Source organism: Lissotriton vulgaris, chromosome 6 (genome assembly GCF_964263255.1).
Source record: "Lissotriton vulgaris chromosome 6, aLisVul1.2, whole genome shotgun sequence".
NCBI classification, from domain to species: Eukaryota; Metazoa; Chordata; class Amphibia; order Caudata; family Salamandridae; genus Lissotriton; species Lissotriton vulgaris.
Window position 1 is genome coordinate 1,568,891,978 of NC_141694.1, and position 22,049 is coordinate 1,568,914,026.

Genomic DNA, 22,049 nt, shown 5'->3' on the forward strand with positions numbered 1-22,049 from the left:
ATTGTAATTATCTTCACACTCAGGTAGGAGCCCGTGCAGGCCCATTAGTCGCTTTTCTCCTTCATAGTTTCACTAAATACTAAAGGAAATGTTTTTCCTTTTTCAGATTTGATGATCTGGTCCTGATGAGAATCGGACAAAGGGTCCGATTCGAAACGCGTCAACCTTATTAACGCTTTTGTATCTTATGTCTGCTCTTGGGTTTAAATAATTGCATTTTGATATAATTGTTTGATATTCAGTATCTGTAACAATACTTGTGTTTTCAACATTGTGATTGGTTCTGCACTTTGCTATTGACCCACTTCCTATTTCTTTGGTTGTTGTCTTGTGCCATATGTTTTTTTGTTTTATGGAGTTGAAGGAGTGTGAGTGTGTATGAAGAACGGTTGTGTCTTGATTGAAATGTGTTCATTTTTTGTCTAATGTCTAAAAAGGGTGTTTGGTTTCTTGTAAATATCTCTCTGTCACACATGTATATATAAAACAAGGTTCGTAACTGGTTTGTTGTGTTTCCTAAAAGTAATTTTTTTACCAAAACTAAAATAAATAATGATGGATTGATTCCAGTCATCGGCTGATAATTGAATACTTGTTGGCTTTGGATATAACTGTAATTCTGTAATAAGACTCAGTACTAGCACTTTTTTTGTTCATTCTACTTTCAGACTCTGCTTTACTGCAGGTGAGTCTAAGCCCTTCTTTGTTGTACTTAGTCAAATCCTTGTATAGCAGCCACACATAGGACACGAAGATGGGTCCCAGATTTAGTCGGGGCAGGAGTGAGAACAAATATATCCAACTAAGCGAATCAAACGCCCTGTCCATGTCGGCCAGGAAGAGTGCTGCCCGCACCCCAGTGGAGCGAATTGCTGCCACCGCAACATGAGCCCGCCTAATATTATGCCGCGTCGCCCGTGTGGGCTTGAAGCCCGCCTGGTCAGGGTGTATGAGATCAGTAATATATGGTAGGCGACCATGCTCCCTAACCTCTTCCACCACCGCTCTATAGTGGGACCCAAGTTGTAGGTGACATTTCTTAAAGAATTCACTTGAAGAACCGCAGCCTTATGGCCCGGTGGCGCAGGGTACGCCTTAATCGCCGGGATTCACCTGCCTTGTCAATACAGAGACACGGACTCTTCGTTTGGCGTAGAAGATGGTATTTGTTAGCTGCAGCTAGCACAGTGGTCTTAGAAGTCGTCAATACAACGAGGTTCAAAAGAGACTGCCATTTAACTCCGTGGCGCACAGGTTTATATATCATACCGCACAATGCAAAAATGCAATCACACACGAGCATGAGCTATAGGCAAACATTATAGACAATACTTTAAGTCCAAAACAATTCAAGTTCCTGAGTATGTTTGTCACATGACCCTTTAAGTAAACCACAAGTGAATCCACACAGTTCGATTTACAAGCAGAGAAAAACACATCTGTGTGTCGTAGAAGGACAGTCGAGAAAAAAGGAGAATGCATGAGATGTGTAACGAAGGACAGCAGATAAGATAACTTAAAGGAAACAATGGTGTGAAATGACATGTAGTCCGGACGGGGATTAATCAGCTCAGACAGGAATTAGTGTACTCGGCCAGACCCTGACACTTAGTAAACATAGGCGAGGAAGCCACCTGACACGCAAAGCAGAAAAGAAAAAAACATCACGTTCGCCGAGCTGCCTGAGTGAGGGCAACATAAAAAGGCGGTGATCTCAAAATGGAGGCTGAGCACGAACGAATTCGTGATCTACAAAACCTCACACTGGGAAAGCCACTAGGGCCTGGGGCTTTACCTGTGTACAATTCCTTCAAAGCAACACCCAACGGATCCTCCGTCACCGGAAGATCAAGGCGGTCACGAGCCTCATCCGAGACTGCTTGCGACGGCAGATCAGCTATAAATTTGTCAATCAAATCCGCGGAGATGCATTCAAGTGGGGTATATAGATCGGCATAGTACGTCGCAAAGCTCTCCGCCAGTGCCCTAGGTTCTGTAATCCGGGAACCAGAGCCATCCACAACCCTCGGGAGGGCCTGAGCCTGAGTCAGGCCCTGGCACAGTCTATGGAGCATTGTCCCCGATTTATCGCCCCATTGGTATATGCGACTGTGGGTCTCCAACCACATCTGCCGTGCCTCATCCAATAATAACGAGGCGTAAGACTGTTGAGCAACCAACAACTGCCCCACTGTCTGGCCTCCACCCTCCAGGCCACTACGTTGCTCCAGGTCCCAGATCTCTGCCTCGGCCTGATCCAAGTCCTCCCTACGCTTCCTCTTAGCCGCCGCACACCAAGCGATGTCTATGCCTCTCAACGTGGGCTTCATGGCCTCCCATAAAGTCGACTCGTCCGCCACCGTCCCCACGTTCTCAGCCATATAATGGGCGCTGGCCTCCTTCATATGTATCTGATAATCCACTAGTTGCAGAAGCAAAGCTCTCCCAACCACAAATCAGTATGATCAGGGAAAGAAAAACGTTTCAACAAAGTAATTGACAGTTCAGTAATAAGCAACGGCAGATCCTTGTATCTTTATCCTTAGGAAGGTTGTTTATTTGATCCACATTCAGCCGACACGTGTTTCGTCGTGTTTAAAGTTGAGTCAACACGACTCTTCAGGGCTAGTGGTGTGACCCACTGGTCAGTAGGTCGGACTTTGACTTCGGGTGAATAGTTCAGTATGTGAAGTTACTAAACATCGGAATATAAACAATGATTCTCTGCTCTGAGTTTAGAGCAATCGGTTCTTCATCTGTTTATAAGTTCTCCAAACCAAGTATGGTGGATGAAAGCAAAGGTATACTGGATACGTGTGTGTACCAAGCCGTACCGGGAGGGGATCCAATTAAGGTTTCATGAAAGTGGATAAGGTTCGATCCCTCTGTGGATTGCGAACAAAGTTGTGGTATCCCTCCTCTGTGTGTTCCCGGTCGCCGTCTTTCGAAACACGGCGACCGGGAACACACAGAGGAGGGATACCACAACTTTGTTCACAATCCACAGAGGGATCGAACCTTATCCACTTTCATGAAACCTTAATTGGATCCCCTCCCGGTACGTCCAGGTATATATTCTCAGGTCTGGTGCACATAGCCCACCTTTGCCTTTCCTTCTTCTGAGCTTTTTGCATGCGATCCTTATGCCCTTTGAGGACCAAATAAATGAGTTCCATTTAGCTTGGATCTTACTTAATCTAATTTCCTAAAAAGCAAGTGGGATATTTTGAAATATAAATATTATTTTAGGTAATAGCATCACTTTAACAATGTTAACTCTTCCAATTAAGGTCAGAGGAAGAAGTGACCAGCTTTTTAAGGATTCCGCTATTTCCCTCTCAATTTTTGCGAGATTTTTATCGGCCAGTTGGTGTATATCCTGCGTGATTTGTACTCCCAGAAATCTGATTTCATGTTTTAGAATTGGAATTAGAGTTAAAGATGTTATATTCCAACACATACATTCTGATTTAGATTGATTAATCTGATATCCAGAGATTTGACCGAACTGCTCTGCTGCACTATATATAAGAGGGATTGCCTTGATGGGGTATGATGTATATAACATCAAATCATACGCATACAGAGAGACTTTTTTCGCCCAGTTATTATGCTTAAATGGTAGAATATTCTGATCTTGTCTAACCTTTTTAGCGAATGATTCAATGTATAGATCGAAGAGCAAGGGTGAGAGAGGACACCCCTGCCTTGTACCTCTTTTAATTTTTATGGGAGAAGATAAGCTTCCATTTATTAATATTCTAGCTGTTGGAGCTTGGTAAAATGCAGCTATTGATCTACAAAAGTTCCTACCCAAATTAGACCTTTCTAGTACTTTAGCCAGAAATTCCCAATTCACGTGGTCAAAAGCCTTAGCGGCATCTAATGTAATAACCGCCAGTGGAGTTTTGTGGAGAGAGGCAACATCAATTGCACCAACTAAAGCTTGTATTAAATCTTGTATAGAGCGACCTCTAATAAAGCCCTTTTGATCTAAGTGTAAAAGGGAACCGGCTACCCCATTCAATCTCTCAGCCCAAATTTTTGCCATAAGCTTGTAATCTCAATTAAGCAGAGAAATTGGCCTATATGAATCACACTGCGACATCGGATTCAATGGCTTAAGGATAAGAACAACTATAGCTTTGTTCCAGGAAGCGGGAATTTTGCCGCCTTTCTCGAATATAAACGTAAAAAGCTCATGGAGAACTGGTGTGATTACCGGTGCTAAGACTTTATAGATCTCAGATGGCAACCCGTCCAGACCCGGGGCCTTGCTTCTTTTAGCAGAGTCAATTGCTGAAGCTATTTCGGTCAAGCTAATCTCTCTCTTTAGATTCTCAGATGACTGGTCATCTAAACTGCGAACCTGGTATTAATTAAGCCACGTCTGAATTAATTCTTGATGTGGAACTAAACCCTCTTTATATACTTCATCAAAGTGATGGAAAAAATCCTGTTCAATATCAGCACTGTTCTCTGAAACCACATCAGTATTACTCAGCTGTACTCCTTTAATATTATTCTTCTTCTGTTCCTTTTTCGTCTTCCAGGCTAAGAGCTTCCTCGCCATATTCAAAGTGTGCCAGAGAGCTAGCCTGCCATAGTTTCCTTAGTCTTTCATCTAATATCTCCTCCAGCTGCAATTTACATGCTTTCAGATCTTCTTTGGTATTGACTCCTGCTTTTAGAATAGGATAAAAAAAAAGCGTGTTCTAGGACCTTAATTTTTTATCCAATCTGCGAAATCTGTGCCCTGTATGCTTTGTTTAGCGAGTTGAAATGCCAATAGCCGCCCTCTCAAAAAAGCTTTATATGTATCCCAAACAACCAGAAGTGTGGCTGTACCTAAATACTCCTATCTACAGTCCATATTTTGGTACACTGTGGGCCTGACAATTTAAGAGTTAAAGTAACAGCGGAATGGTCTGAGATGTTTTACCTCCTGAACTTGCTCACATAGATGTTCTGCAATTAAAAAAAAGTCTAATCTGGATTTATGACTCAGTTTCTTATTGTGGAAAGTACATTCTCTTTTTGTGGCATATTTCTTTCGCCATATATCATTCCAACGAAACTGGTTGATTGCATTTAATAATACGGATCTAGTTTTAGGGTTATGAGAGAGCTTTAATTTATATGACTTATCCAATTGGGGATCCATTACCTATCTTGTGCACCGTTTACAACATTGTTCCAGTCACCACCCACTACTGCTAGTACATCTGGGATAACCGCCCACACCGCAATTCTCTTTCCATCAGAGACCACTGTAATGAGGGTGGGGCGTAGACACAACCAAACACAACCGGGTCCTCTCCCAGGACGCCCTGGACAAATATGTATCGACCCTCCGCATCTACCCATTGAGTTGTATGGACGTATGGAACCCTACAATGTATAAGAATGGCCAACCCTCTGGAGCCCCTAGCGAAGCCAGCATGAAACGCCTGAGTATATCCATATCGTTGGAGGCAAAGGGTTTTGTTACCTAAAAGGTAGCATTAGCATTACTACATCCGCCCCCGCTTGCTTGGCCTGCTTCAAGATCACCCCGCTTTATTTTGTCCAATACTAACCTAACATTCCAACTGAGGCCTGGGGCGAGATCCGACCGGTGACATTTGTATGAGTGCTCTATGCGCCCATTCGATCACAAAACAGCGTGAGAGTGAATCCGGCAGGAGCCAGCTCCCCAGCCACTGGGTCAAGAAGGTCTCCATGTTGCCCTTCTAGCAGCCCTCCGGGAACCCCACGAATCTTAGATTGTTCTGCAGAGCCCGCCCTTCCGCGTCTTCTGCCCGGAGTGCTAGGCCTTTCTGAATCCCCTCCATACTGGCCACCATTCCTCTTCAAGGTCGCCACGTCATCCTTCCCCCCCGATATTCTGGTCTCGGCCTCCGTGATGCGAGCCACAGCATTTCGCAGGTCTTGGCGCAGAAGTGTGACATCCACCACTACTGCCCCTATCTTCGCATCCAACATATCCCTGGATTGGGTTATCGCCGCCATAAGTGCTGCATTGTCCTGTCCTGGGGCCTGATGGCCCCCTGAAAACCCAGCGCCTCCACTCGGCCCCGTGTATTTGTCGATAGGGCCCTGCTTTGAGGCCCCTCCGCCACTCCCGCCCCTAGTCATGGCGGGCTGTGTCCGGGGACCCCCGCCCCTGGATCCGCTGTTTTTGCCCCTGGAAGTCTTCTTCTATGGTGCCGGGAAGTCGCCGGCTCCCACCTGGACTGGCCACGAGTGTGGGTGAGCGCTCTTATTCGCCATCACCAATCCGTGTACCAGGAGGACCAGCCGTGCCTCTCACCGCACGCAGTCTCCGCACCCCCTAGCCTGCGCCACGGCCCGGTCCAACCGCCGATAGGGGAAAGCTGCCAGCCCAAGTGTCACAAGCTGGGCAGCGCCGGTTCAATGTAGGATCTCTGGGGCAAGGGCAGTGTATCAGCCGCCACCACCTGACTGTTGATCCGATAAATGGCCTGCATCCCAATGTGGAGGACGCCCATGGACCACAGGATTCAGGGCAGGAGGACCGGAGCCGCCCGTGTCCGGGCCCACCACCTACTTCAGCCCCGCAGAGGCCAGCAGAATACCCCAAGGGGGCACCCCGTCCGCTCCCAGTCACTGCCGTGGCCCGATCCGACCGCTCGAAGGGCCGCCGCACACCCCACTGGTCTTGCCGCTTCTCTGGGCCCCACTTTGCACCCCCGGGGGGGACACACCTCCCTACTGTCACCGCCTCGGGCCAGTCGCCCCCAGGGAAGTCCGTCTCAGCAGACGGTAGTCCGGCCTCCAAAATCTAGTCCCCGGCTCCACAATCCGTGCCAGGCCGCTCCGCAGCTTTTCCCCCAAAGGCTGGTCGCCCGGCCAACGTCTGCTGCAGGTCCAAGGCACCCAATGTCTGCGCTGTGTGAGCGCCGATTGGGCGAGCTCGGGATCGGTGTCAACCGCCCACACTGTCTGCTCCTCCACTGCAGCCGCCGCCAGGACTCGCGCCGGGACCCACGAAACTCGAGGTCCCTGGCGTCACTGCACTGCGTAGGCCCCACCGCTGCCGGTCTTGTTCTTCGGCCGCCAGCGCACCCTGACAGCCGAAACCTCGCCCAGGGTCTGCCGCCGCCCTCCGCCACTGGAAAACCCCTCTGGGACGCAGCATGGTGGGGGAGAACCAGGATAATTCAAAGGATCTTTAGGCGGCGGGACGGAGCTCTTCTAGGCTGCGTCCGCCATGATGGCTTCCTTGGCCTCGCCCCCCTGCCTATCAATGTTAAGGGTAAATATGTCCAACTTTTCAGAGACTCAGCAATTTCTTTATCTATTTTTTGTAAATTTGTACTAGGTATCTCTTTATGTCTTGAGTGATTTGTATACCTAGATACCTCATTGCTTTCTTTGGTTGAAGCAAACAAACTGTATAATTCCACGCGATGCATTCTGTTTTTGACTGGTTTATCTCATATCCTGAGATGTTACCGAATTTTTCAGCCAGGCTATATATGCTAGGAATGGTTTTCTCGAGATCTGATGTGTAAACCATAATGTCATCAGCATATAGTGAGACCTTTTTTTCCCATTTACCAAATCTAAAAGGCAAAATTTGATCTTGTCTTCTTATACTCTCTGCAAAGGACTCAATATACAAGTTAAATAATATTGGTGATAGAGGACACCCTTGTCTCGTGCCTCTTTGAACAAGTATTGCAGAAGAAGTATTACTGTTAATCAAAACTCTCACTATAGGGGCACGATAGATGGCTGAAATCACCCTACAAAATTTCCCTCCCCGGTTTGATTTCTCTAATACTCATCAGATAGCTCCAATTAACCCGATCAAAAGCCTTTTGGCATCTAACATAATAACAGCCAAGGGGATCTTATACTCCGTTGCTACATCAATGGCACCAATCAAATTATAGGTTAGGTCTTGAATCCCGCTGCCTCGCACAAACCCTTTTTGATCTTGATGTACCAACCCCCCCATAATACCATTCAGTCTCTCTGCTAAAACCTTGACAAAGATCTTGTAGTCTAAGTTAAGCAGGGAGTCTGGTCTATACGAGTCGCATTGTTTCGCTGGCTTCATAGGCTTTAAAATCAGTACCAACGTTGCCTCGTTCCTTGAGGGAGGCATAGTCCCACTCTTGTCAAGTATACAAGAGAACAGCCTTTCCATTATTGGGGTCAAAACTTCAGCCATAGATTTATAAAGCTTGGCTGGGAGGACATCCGGCCCGCGCCTTATTTCTTGATTTATTGATTTACTAATATTTTTAGAAGCCTCATCACTTACTGCTACCGGTGGATAACTCTGAAGCCAAGCTTCTATTATATCGTCCTGAGGCGCAAGTTCCTCTCTATAAACTCTATCAAAATGCCTTCGAAAAGCTTCTTCGATATCCTCCGAATCCTGACATATTTTTCCTGTATAATTGCACCTTACTTCTCTAATATTACATCTAGTTAACTCTTGCTTCATTTTCCACGCAAGAAGTTTGCCAGAGCGTTCCCCGTATTCAAAATGCGCCATTTTACTGGCTGCCCATTTCTTCCTCAATCTACCATCAAGTATCCCTGCTAGGTTCAGTCTACAGGATAATAACCTATCTGTTAAATCCGTCCCTATTCTTTCTCCTTGCATCACACTCCTTTGTTCTAGTTCTTGAATTTTATCCTCTATTTCTTTTATCTCTGCTTTGTATCCCATCTGCCTAACAAGCTGGATGGAAGTGATACATCCTCTTAAAAGGCCTTATAAGCGTCCCATACAATCTCTAGGGGGGCGCTATCTATATTTTGTAGAAAAAAATCTTTCGTCTCTCCCACCAGTCTTTTGGAAAGGGGCGACCACTCGGTCCCCCGAACGTATGGTTGGGTGCCCCGATCCCCCCGGGAAACCATTTTGGGCGGGGGGCGTGGCTCGGCTGGTATGCCCGAAGCGGCGTAGCCGGGGCGCGCCTTCTCCCGCCCAAGAGGGGTTGTCCTAGACACCTACACAGAAGACCACGCCCAGTAGGCGTACCCGAGGAGGGTACACGCCCTCCCGCAGAAGAATAAATAGAGCGGGAATATGAAGAAGCGTCCTCTTGTTCCTGTGCTCTGAAGGCTGCACCCACTCGTTGCTCGTGAGCTCTCGACGGAACAAGCGGCAATTTTGAGAACTTGTAATCTTGTTGTTTCTCTTTCAGTTATCTGGAGTACGAAGGATCCAGGACCTCGTTGATCGACTAGGAGCGGAATACTCGAAACCATGGCTGGCAAGAAAGCAGGAAAGGGTTCCGAGATGGATAAGGTATTACGCCTATTGTCGAACCGGATGGCTTGCATGGACCGAAAACTCGGAAAGGTCCAATCGATCGATCGAGGTTTGGCGGAAGTCAAAAAACAGCTGGCGGCACTGAGCAACTCGGGTCACCCTAAGAAGGTAATAGGCCCGGCCTTGCCGGGAGTCGTCCCCGAGGGTAGAGGGAAACGGGTCAAGAAGAGGGCGGTTTCGGGGGAGGTCCCGGTTCCAGTGGTACCCCCAGTCGCCCCCGTCACGCCGGCAGACAACCCGGTACCAAACCCAGATATAGGTCTGCCGATCCCGGTTGTGATTACTCTGGCTAATGATGAGGAGATGCCTCCCGAATTGGCCATCCAGTTGGCAGCGGTGTTGCCATGGCTCAAGAAAAAAGCAGGGGGGGCAGTGGCCCCGGGAGACCCGGCCGAGGAGGCCAGACTAATAATCGAGCAATTGCGGCAGTCGAGAGAGGCCGCAACAGCGATTGTTCCTCTTGTTTCCCCACAGGTGGCACCGGTAGGACCTGCAGTTGGTAGCGAGAAGACGGCGGGAACAACGGCCGAACCTGGTAAGCTCGCATTGCCAATGGCGGGGGAGGGTTCATTACCCTCGAGGCGGGAGAAGGTTGCACAGCACATCCCTATGGCCACGAAAGAATTAATATGGGGAGACAAATATGTTAACATGTTTTCATTATTGACTGACCATCGCGGGATGGAATATGCTAAAACGCAGAAGGATTTATGGCACCCGAGCGTCTGGCGCGCAACGATGGCGGGGCTCAGGGTGGATGAGACAGTAACGAACTGGGTTAAGGCCTTTTCTATATTTACTGCAATCATGGGGGAACGAAAACCCTAGCTAATGACTGAGTTAACTTGCTATCAAAATCGTATTATGGATTTTTATTCAATGTATGAGGGGGATGAATGGAAAGGTTATGATATGAAATTCCGGAAAGCGAACGAATTCGATGCTACTTTGACTTGGGATTGCCTGGACTCGGTGTCATGGCACAAACAGCTCTTGCCAGGGGCGGCAGGTATGTCCTCGCCAGGCGGGAGCGGGTCAGGGTTCGTCCGCCAAAAGCCCGCTGTGCCCTTTCAAGGGGGCGCCGGTGGGGATTCCCAGCCCAAGACCGGCGGGAATGGCGGCAAGCGTGGGGTTTGTTGGGGCTTCAATCGAGGCACCTGTAACAGACCGCAGGGAACATGTAGGTTCAAGCATGCGTGTGCGGGCTGTGGGAATTCCTCACACCCGGAGAGTACCTGTAGATCTAAAAACAGCGGGACGGGAGGTAAAGGAGGGTCTAAGCAGGAGTGAGGTAGGACGTTGTGACCGATTGCCTACACCCGTTGATATCATGGCTCTGACTCCTTGGTTGAACAAATACCCTGATCATGTATCCGCTGGGGTGTTGAGGAAGGGATTCTTACATGGCTTCCACATCCCGGCGGGGGGATTTTCAGGGCGACTCCTTTTGTAAAAACCAGTTATCGGTACAGCACAAACCAAGCGTGGCAGACAAGAAAATTGCGAAAGAAGTCAGCTTAGGGCGGGTGGCGGGGCCTTTTCATCGCCCGCCGGTGGCGGAGTTCATATGTTCCCCGTTAGGGGTTGTCCCGAAGAAAGACCCTGGGGAGTTTAGACTTATTCATAACCTGTCTGCTCCAAGGGGTTCCTCGTTGAACGAAGCCATTGACCCAGAAGTTTGTTCCGTGCGGTACGCATCGTTCGATGATGCCGTGGCCATGTTAAATCGCCTGGGCCCCGGGGCGCTGATGGCGAAATCAGATATCGAATCAGCGTTCTGGTTGCTCCCGGTACACCCAGAGGATCAGCGCTTGCTAGGTTTTGCATTTCAAGGGAGTTATTACATGGATAAATGCATGCCTATGGGTTGCTCCGTTTCTTGTGCTTATTTTGAAATGTTCAGCTGTTTTTTAGAGTGGGCATTCACCGAGGCCACAGGGCATAGGCATGTTATGCACCATCTGGACGACTTCCAGTTCTTGGGAGCAGCCGGCGATACGAAATGTGCGTAGGCGCTGCAGGACTTCTGCATTCTCATGCGGGAGTTCGGAGTCCCATTGGCACCAGGTAAGACGGTTGGACCATCTACTTCACTGGAGTTTCTGGGAATTGAGCTCGATTCTGTGGAGGGATGTTTCCGTTTACCGATGGAAAAGGTGGCCAAGTTTAGGGCTTCCTTGACGCAATGCCTGGGCAAGGTGAAAGTGACCCTGCACCAGTTACAGCAAACAGTGGGTCAGCTTAACTTTGCCTTGAGGGTGATACCAATGGCCCGCCCCTTCTCACGCTCTATTGCACAAGCTATGGTTGGTCTCAAGGAGGGACACCACCGTACGAGACTGTCGGCAGAGGTTCGCCAGGATATGCGCATTTGGTTGGCATTTCTGGCGGACTTCAACGGTCGAGTTGTGTGGAACAAGCCACCAGCGTCTTCAGACGAACTAGGTCTGTGGACTGACTCAGCTGGGAGCGTGGGATTTGGCGCCATCTTTGGTAACCAATGGTCGGCGCAAACATGGCCGACGTGGTGGCACTCCAGCGGTCTCACAGGTAACATTGGGTTCTTGGAGTTATTCCCCATTTGGGTTGCTCTGATGGCATATCCAGACGACTTCAGGGACCGCTCGGTGGTGTTTTGGTCTGATAATATGACTGTTGTCGAGTGCATTAACCAACAGGCAGCACGCTGCAAATGGATCTTGAGATTGTTGAAGGAAATTGTACTGCTTTGCATGAGATTGAATGTACAGTTCAGGGCGAAACATGTGCCAGGCGTACTGAATCATGCAGCTGATGCACTCTCTCATTCAAATATGCAGGCGTTCAGGGGCTATCTACCTTCAGCGGACCTAGTGGCGGCACCATTCCCCGAAGCGCTATGGCTAATCGGTGCCCCGGATTACAAGACCTCGTGGCAGCAAGCTTAGCCCCCAGGACAAGGAGGGCATATGAAGGAGCGTTTCGTTCCTACTGCACATTTTTGGGTCCCACAGGGAGTCAGAACTGGGGTCAGGAGGAATCCTTCCTGGGGTTCCTGGTAGCGCTGCACAAAGAGGGCCGATCAGCGGCAACGGCCAGTAGGCATAGGGCGGCCATTTCATTCATGGTGCAGGTGCATGGCATAAAAGACCCGACGGGTTCCTTTTTGGTTAAGAAAGCCCTTCGCGGTTGGCAGCGCCTCGAGGGTCGCAAGCAAGATGCGAGGCGCCCGATTGGCTTAGACAGGTTGTCTCTACTCGTAGCAAAACTGGAAGAGACGTGCTCCTCCCATTTCGAAGCAGTTCTGTTTCAGGCAGCCTTCGCGTTGGCGTTCCATGGGGCTATGCGGGTGAGCGAACTGGTCGCAAGGAATAAGAAAGATGTTGAGGGAGGCTTGTGCAGGGATCACGTCCAAATTAGGGGTGATTCGATAGTGGTCTCGATAGCCAGGTCCAAGACTGACCAGGGGGCTATGGGAAATAGTGTTGTCGTGCAGCGCGCGCGAGGGTCCCCCACGTGCCGGATAAAGTGTATAGAGGAATATTTGGCACTAAGGGCGGCTACATGGGGGGGAGTTTGCGGAGGCACAAGGATGGCACCCCACTGACGAGGTTTCAGTTCCAGAGGGTGCTAGCACTGACAATCGCTGCAGCGGGCATGGACCCGTGCGATTTTGGGACCCACTCCTTTAGGGTAGGGGCTGCTACTGAGGCTACAGCCAGGGGTCAGAGTGCGGAGGAAGTAAAACAGTTGGGACGTTGGTCCTCGAATTGCTTCAAGAGGTATGTGCGATTGCACATGTTGTAAGGATCAATTGACATGCACTCACGCTTCTTGACTTTTGTTTGAATTACAGTTTCGCGAGCCTGTCACGCGGGGCGGAATTTGCAGTCAACCCAGCACCAGGAGACCAGCGGTCAAGGATCACTGTCTGGAGAGAGAGTGGTATGGGTCGTGGGCCACTCATATGTGAGGCGCGCCGGGGACGTATTCAAAGCAGGTGCCGCGACTCGCGCAGCTGGGGAATACGGGTACAGAGTGGCCTCCCATGGGAAGGGCGGGCTCTGTTTTGACCAATTCGAATCATTTTTTGAGGGTCTCTTAGGGCGGCAAAGGTCACCGCCATCTGTAGTCATAGTACACCTGGGGGGCAATGACTTGGTGACACTGGGTAGACAAGTGTTATTGGAACAAATTTTGTCGGCTGTTAGCTGGTTGGCTAAAAGAATCCCGGGGTGCACGATTGCCTGGTCCCACATGATTCCCAGAAAGGTATGGCGGGGGGGCCTTTCGGTGTCAGCACTGAACCATTCGGTGAAAAGGGTTAACAATAAAATTGGTAAATTGTTTCGCTCTTCGCAGTTGCATAGCATTCCTCACGGGTGTATTCGGGGTGATCACATGTATCTGAATGATGGGTTTCAGCTGTCCAGGGATGGGAATGACTTACTCATAGGAGACTTCATAGCATGGCTAAGGGGTTTAAGGAAGCATGACCTTTAGGAGGAGTAGGGGGGGCCCGATAGTCGGTCAACTATCCGGCCTGTGGCGGTAAGGTCATGATCGGTGAGCAGTAATTTCAAGGTCCCTAGAGGGGGGCGCCACCCAGAATGGATGGGAGCGCCCGGGGGGAGGTGGCCATTGGCCCCTTCCACGGGGAGGCGGCACCCACTAAGGATGGGTCGCCTAGGGGGAGACGGCCATAGGCCCCTCCCAAGGGAGAGGCGGCTAGATGCCCCTCCTATTAATTTCCCGGGGGCCGGATATCCGCGATGGCGGATAGAGAGTGTGGGGATGGGGGGAGTCCATGCTGTCCTTCCTACAGATACCTCACACGGGAACTCGGATGACCTTTAAGATGGCGTCGAGTGGAAAGGGGGCCCCCACCACAACAAGGGAAGTTACAGTTGGCAATGAGGGTAGAGTCCTCTGCGCATGCGCCACTCACACCACCGTGAGGGCGAGAGTGTTGGTAGTAGGGATCTGACACCGGTTAAGACCTTGCCGTTGGCCCTTAATGCTAGGATGTACAATTTTAATTTAGAATGTATGCATTTTCAGGATGTTAGACTCGGCTAGGAAACCTTTGTATTAGAGATCTGTTAAGGTTAGCCAAAGAACATGTCTTCATCGAAATGTAATAAATATAAAATTGTACATAATGATGAAACTTTTATTTAATGTTTTAAATTTTGTTTCATATTTTAATAAATACGGCCGGGAGAGTGACTCCCTCCCGCCTTCCAAAAGTTCAAACCTGTGTCCGACTTCTCCCATCCTTGGGGATTGTGTTGGGAGGGGGTGGCGGGCATCCCGGCCATACTACTATTTTCTCCTCTCCCAAAACCGATCTCTCCAACGTCCATCTTTTACTTTTTGGTTTAGAGAAGTCTTAACGTTAGAGTTACAGCAGTATGATCAGATAAATGGCCTCCTAAATGTTTCACTTCTGAAACCCAACTTCTCAGAGTCTCACTAATCAAAAAAAAATCTAGCCTGGATCTATTGCTGTGTTTCTTATTATGGAATGTACATCCTCTTCCTCCTCCTTCTCTCCAAATATCTACCCATCCTAGTTGTTTCATCATACTTATTAATAAAGACCTTGTTCTACAGTTTATTAGTGCCCTACTATTTAAAGATCTATCCATTACGGGATCTAGAACTAAATTAAAATCTCCTGCAAATGCTAATGGATCTTAAAAAGGTAATAGCTGAATACCCAGAGTACTCAAAGGTTCAATGACATCCAGATTTGGACCATAATATCCTGTTATCGTGAATTTATGAGAATAAAATGTTATATTTGCTTGGCCCATCATCCCAGTTTATCCACTTTAGACCCTTCAACTACTAATGCAGGATGATTCTTTAAAATTATTGCCACCCCCTTTGTCGTAATATCTTGAGAAGTACAAATTACCTCCTTAATCCATTTTCTGTTTTTACATATAGACCTCATCTCTTCCTCCACTAAGTGTGTCTCCTGCAAAATTAAGATTTGTTCTGGGGCATCTTTTAAATATTGAAATATCCTCTCTCTCCTTTCTTTTACCCATTTACATTCCATGTCAACACCTTCATATAGACTGCTTGATCACCTAACACCTGTGTCATTAGGCCTTAAGCTAAGTAATGTTTTCAGAAGATTTATCATGGCGTTTTGGACAAAAAAAATTATTTTCTTTTTTTCCCCAATGCTCCCACCCAGTGCTCTTTCCTGAAACTTCCCCCCACACCCCCCTGTGCTCCCTTGGAGAACCCCCACTATATCTCTCTAAGGCCCTATCGGCCCTTGAGGCCACCCTCGGTCGGGACAAAAATTACATACCCTTAAGCCCCTAAATAGCTGCTGAATTTGTATTTCTTGGCATCAATTCTATTTTTTTAAGAACAATTTTCCTAAGGCTCATGGTGATCTTACCCTATCCTTTCAGATGAGAATTCCTAATTTTTGTTGCTCCATTAATATTACGTTCTTATCTGTAATCTGCTGCAAGAACCCTTCTGCATCCTCCACCCATCTAAATGAATGCATTTTGTTTTTAAACATCACTTTCAATGTAGCTGGAAATTTAAGTTGAGCAGTTGCTCTTGATTGATTAAATGGTTCCAGTAGCTTACCTAGCTCCCACTGCCGAGAAGCCGCTATAGAAGAAACATCAGACCTGATCTGAAAGGTAAATCCCTCTGCGCTCAAAGCATTCAATTTTAAAGCCTTGCCCAAAATCTCATCTTTTAAATTATATGTCAAAAAATGAATCCGTATTTTTCTGGGTGTTTTTTTGTTCGGGTTTAGCATAAAAGGGTCTCTATGTACTCTTTGAATGTCCACACTTAGCACTTGTTCTGAACACTCTATATTAGTTGTCTGCTTAATTAACTTGATTACAAACTCCTTTATATTTTCTCCTTCCGCTTCCTCTGGCACTTTAAGTAACCATAGGTTATTCCTTTGTTGGGCGTTTTCAATGGATTTCAACCTGTCTTGGAAACTACTCTACTGTTCTTTTATTCTTGTTAGGTCTCTCACATTTTTATCCACTTTTCTTGTTAACTCTCCCACCGTAGTTTCTAGTACTTCTGCTCTGGCTGATGGTGAATCCAACTTATCTTCCATTTTCTCGCAGAAGACTTTAATTTCTGCCTGATTTTTCTCTGAGACCTGAAACCTATTTCTCATCTCATCAGAGAAAGTTTGGAGGATATCTACTGGGGTCTTTTGAGTGTTGAAATCCCTAGCTCCTTCCTTAGATGTTTCCTGTAATTTACACTCCCTCTCCTTTCTCACCTTTTCAGGAGCAGCTGGGAGCCCCCCTTCCTTTTCTGAAATTAACATTCCATGCTTTCCCATGGCTTCTCCTTCTGCTCCTGACTCTTGTCGTTCTGAGAGACACGGGAGATCTGGACAGTCTACTACTAACTGATACTTATTCTGTGTTGGTATGCTGTCCAAATAGACACGCAACACCTTAGTACCACCAATATTATCTTTTGTAGTCCCTGCCACAACGGCCTCCCTACTGTCTTTAGACATCCCTTCGACTGGCTCAAGTATTAATGTATTAGGCACTACTTTAAAGAAGTCCTTCAAAGAGGGTGTAAGAGAAATGCCTTTTTTTTGCTTATGTTCCTGATTTGTAGAATTGACTTTTTTCTTTGCCTTAGTCTTCAGTTTTTGTTTTACATAATTCACCTGAGCCCCAGCCTTCTGACTTGGAGAACCATTAACCTGATGGAATTGTTACCCAATTGTATCAGCTTCCGTTGTTTCCACGTCTATTGTCTCAAAAGATAAGTCACATCCTGAGCTCCTCAAGAGATAACGTGATGTTAATCTACAGGGTATCCCCCCTTCTTCCCTAGTGCCCCCTTGTACTCCCACCTTTTCCTTGTCCAACATCTACTACAGGTGTCGCTCTTACTTTTGCTGCTTTTGGCGTCCTCACAGGGTGCAGTTTTTAAACCACTTCTCTTTGCCAGTTGGTTACAGATCTCTGATGCACTTCGTGCTCCACCTCTCCCCATTCCTCCATGAATCGGGAAACTCGCCAACGCCCTCCACCCCCTGCGCAGCTGTGAAGCTGCCCGAGACCAAGTCGTGACCTGCTCCTCCTGTGTTCCCACTGATCGCTCCACGGGGAAAATGCCACGATCGAGGCAGCCTGGGAAGTCTCGAAAATCCCTGCCACCTCTAACGCCACTCCAACTCCCAAAGTGTGACTGCAATCTCATTTGTGACTGTCGGCCGCCCGCCTCCGAGCCACCATCCACGGCCCCTAGCCGACAACACCGGCCCGCTTGTCGCCGCACTTGCCGTTCCTACCACTGACTCCCGCAGCTCCAGGGCCAGAGAAAAGGACGCCCACCCCTGCTCCACTCAAATCGGCTACAGTTCCTAACTCCGGTCTTGCTCCAACTCCACACGTGCTGTTCCACACTCACTGCTCCCGTTATCAACCGCTACAACCCCCTTACAGGTCCAGCAGGGGCCAGAAGAAAAGAGACCACCTCTGTAAGTCTCAAATCTCAATTTCTCTTTTTATATTCCATATACGCTATTCAGTTTCCTTATCCAAACTCATCAGCAGTGCACCGATTATAACTGCATTATTATTCCTTTCGGAAAGTTTAGTCCATACTTTATAAATCCAGTCCCGACCTCGGAGCCTTGCGACCGCGTAATCGTCGGCCGCCATGTTCTCCCCCTCTGCAGCCAATGGCTTGTTCACATGGCTTTGCAGTGATGGTTAGCTGTAAACAGATATTGTGGTCCAAAAATAGGTCCACTTGGAATGTAATTAAAAACCCAGCTATTCAATGAAGAAAATAAATATATAAAAGTGCAGTTATGGCTAGGTTTGCTTAGATCATCGTACTGAATGTTTGAGAACCCCTGAATATCAGTAAAGGTCTCTATTTATGGGTAAGTGAACTAACCATAACTTTCAATGTTGTCATGCACTGCTGATGACCTAATGTATTAGATCAGAGCTTTCCAAAGTGTGTGCCGCAACACCTTAGTGTGTCCCCTCCACTCTGTGGGTGTGTCGCGTGACAATGACCCCCTCCCTCGTGTGTGGCAGCCCGGGCTCAGACAGCTTCCGGGCACACACACAGCCGCATCCGAGCACTTCACAGGTCATTAAAAGACTGTGTGCTTGTTAAAGAGGCTTTGTTGATTTTTCATCCCTTCTAAGAGCCCCTGCAGCGCCTCCCTACCTACTGCTAAATGTTTCAGCCCCCCCCCCCCTGAAATGTGGCTCTAGTTGCGCCTCTGCGCTGGGGGGTGTCTGCTGCTGTTAATTTGCTCTGTAGCGCCTCCCTCCACCCTGGGCCCAGCAGGCACCAGTCTCGCCTGCCAAGCACCAGCCTTAGCCAGGGGCACCGGCTGCTGCGAACATGATCCCTGCTCCTTGACCTTGTCGGACACCTGGCAGTGGCAGCTTCCGAGCACTTTCGAAAGGAGTCTCTGCTTGGCGCACCGGTTCAAGGCGCTGCATCTTATTAATTAGAAAAATCAGGTGTTAGCAGAGAGGTGGGGACTCTGTCCATTGTATTTGTCTATTTTGTGGAATTTATTTCTCAGTAGTTGCATTTAATAATAATATCACAACCAACTGCTCCCTGTAATGCATAAACAGCAGAGGCAATGCTTTTCCAGGGGCGGCTCACGCGAGAAGTTCCTGAGAGAAGGGGAACGGTGAAAGGGTGCCACATAGATATGGGGGGGGGCAGAGATAGAGGGAGTGATAGAGAGGGAGAGAGCAAGAGAGCTGGGAGAGAGAGAGAGAGAGAGATACTGAAGGATGGAGAGAGGGTGCGAGAGACTGAAGGATGGAGAGAGAGAGATAAAGATAGATAAAGAGAGAGGAGGGATATAGAGGGGGATAGAGAGGGGGAGAGAGACTGAAGGATGGACAGAGAGAGGGCGAGAGAGACAAAGAGAGGGGAGAGAGAGAGACTGCAGGGAGAGGGAGAGGAGGGAGAGGAGGGAGAGGAGAGGGAGAGGAAGAGGAGTGAGAGGAAGAGGAGTGAGACGGAGAGGAGAGGGAGGGAGAGGAGGGAGAGGAAGAGGAGTGAGAGTGAGAGTGAGAGTGAGACGGAGAGGAGGGAGAGGGAGGGAGAGGGAGAGGAGGGAGAGAGGGAGAGGAGGGAGAGGAGGGAGAGGAAGGGAGAGGAGGGAGAGGAAGGGAGAGGGAGATGAGTGAGAGGAAGAGAGAGAGGAGGGAGAGAGAGAGATAAAGAGAGATAAAGAGAGAGGAGGGATAGAGAGGGGGAGAGAGACTGAAGGATGGAGACAGAGAGGGCGAGAGAGATACTGAGGGAGAGAGCCAGAGAGAGAGAGAGAGAGAGAGAGAGAGAGAAAGAGAGGGGGAGAGAGAGAGACTGCAGGGAGAGGGAGAGGATGGAGAGGAGGGAGAGGAGGGAGAGGAAGGGAGAGGATAGGGAGGAAGAGGAGTGAGAGTGAGACAGAGAGGAGGGAGAGAGAGAGGGAGAAGAGGGAGAGAGGGAGAGGATGGAGAGAGGGAGAGGGGGGAGAGGGAGAGGAGGGAGAGGGAGGGAGAGGGAGAGGAGTGAGAGGGAGAGGGGTGAGAGGAAGAGGAGTGAGATGGAGACGGAGAGGGAGAGGAGGGAGGGAGAGAGGGAGAGGAGGGAGAGGAAGAGGAGTGAGAGTGAGAGGGAGACTGAGAGGGAGAGGGAGAGGAGTGAGAGAGGGAGAGGGGGGAGAGGAAGAGGAGGGAGAGAGGAAGAGGAGGGGGAGAGGAAGAGGAGGGAGAGAGGGAGAGGAGAGGGAGAGTAGTGAGAGGGAGATGGAGAGGAGATGGAGAAGGAGAGGAGGGAGAGGAGGGAGAGGGAAAGGAGTGCGACGGAGAGGAGGGAGAGAGAGGGAGAGCAAGAGGAGTGAGACGGAGAGGAGAGAGAGGGAGGGAGAGGTAGAGGAGGGATAGAGGGAGAGAGAGGGAGAGGAAGAGGAGGGAGACAGAGGGAGAGAGGGAGACGAGGGAGAGGGAGAGGAGACAGAGGGAGAGGAGGGAGAGGGAGACAGAGAGGAGGGAGAGGAGGGAGAGAGGGAGAGGAGGGAGAGGGAGAGGAGGGAGAGGAAGCGGAGTAAGTGGGAGAGGGAGACGGAGAGGAGGGAGAGGGAGGGAGAGAGGGAGAGGAGTGAGAGAGGGAGAGGAAGAGGGGGGAGAGGGAGAGGAGGGAGAGAGGGAGAGGAGGGAGAGGAAGAGGAGGGAGAGAGGGAGAGGAGGGAGAAAGGGAGAGGAGCGAGAGAGGGAGAGGAGGGAGAGGGAGAGGAGTGAGAGGGAGACGGAGAGGAGAGGAGAAAGAACCCCCTGTAGGAGGATCGGCTCGCTCGCTTTACTCGCTAGCATTACCGTGTCACAAGATGAAGATTGTCGAAAAGGTGTGTCACCGACGTAGAAAGTTTGGAAAGCTGCGTATTAGATCATTGATGACATGTTAAATTACTTTATTGATGACATCATTGATGACATATCAAATGATGTCATTGATGACATCACTGGTAATATCACTGCTAGCATACATCCATGATCCCACTGTAGACACTTATTTTGATTTTTTAAATGATGTGAATGACAAATGATTATAAATTCAATTATATACAATATAAGTAATACACATATGATTGGGTGGGGTGGGTAACATAACAAGTGTCTGGCACTACGTTTGGAGGTAGTATTTTTGGCACTTATTTTCAGTTATTCTAGGTTGGCAGTTTTTTTGGTATGGGTTTGTCACATTATATATTTTCCGATCAGCCCTGAAGAAGCCAGATTCCTCAGTCCATGAAAAATGTTGGCTAAGTTCTGAATTAATGGGTAATGAACTGCAATTCTTAATCGGGAGACCAGCAAACAAATATCAATGAATACCTATCGACCTTTTACAATGTTTGATTTCCGCACTTGTAAACCCTGACCCTAAGCATCAATTGCTAATAAACGGTTTAATTGTATCTTATGAATGGTGATTGTGCACTTTATTTGCCAACTTTTGTAGAGCGTTGATTTAATCACACAATAAGGCCTGAAGCAAAGTTGTGTGTTGGCACCTAAGTTATTCAATCTGTATCTAGCAGACTTGTCGTCATAACTGATTAGGGTTACTACCATTCACCTAAAATAGGTACATCAGGAATCTAATCTTCTTTATGCTGATGACTTCATCATAATTAGGAAAAAACTAAGTTGGACTCCAGTGATTAATACATTTCTTAGAACTGTATGCGCTTGAAAATGGAATGGAAATAAATGTTCCAAAACAAAGTTGATGGCGGTGGTCAAGAAATGTATCCAAAGGAGGGAGATTAGAGAAGGAGATCAATCGATCAACGGACACAGTTAACCACCCACGGGGAGGGTGGAAGGTCCAGCTACAGCTTGTGTCCGTGTTTTACACTGAGGAAACAAAAGGGGTCGCTGTACTGTTCCTATGGGAATTGGGGAAAGTGTCTAGCTGGCATGACCACGGATGTTGGAGTAACATCCTGGGGCATCCATTTTGTTGGATATAATGGCCTCACACACCCCGAAGGATGTCATGCTTCATCATCGGCGGTTGCTCCTCGTCGGGGAGGCGGTGCAATCCCCGACGGGCTCACCTCAAAGAGGGGCTCTTTGGCGGAGATCTTTTTCCAACTGCCTTATGGTGAGGTGGGGGTCTGTGGACCGGGCTAGGTGTGGTGGTGTGTGGGGTATTAAAATGTAGCAAGGGGTACCGGAAT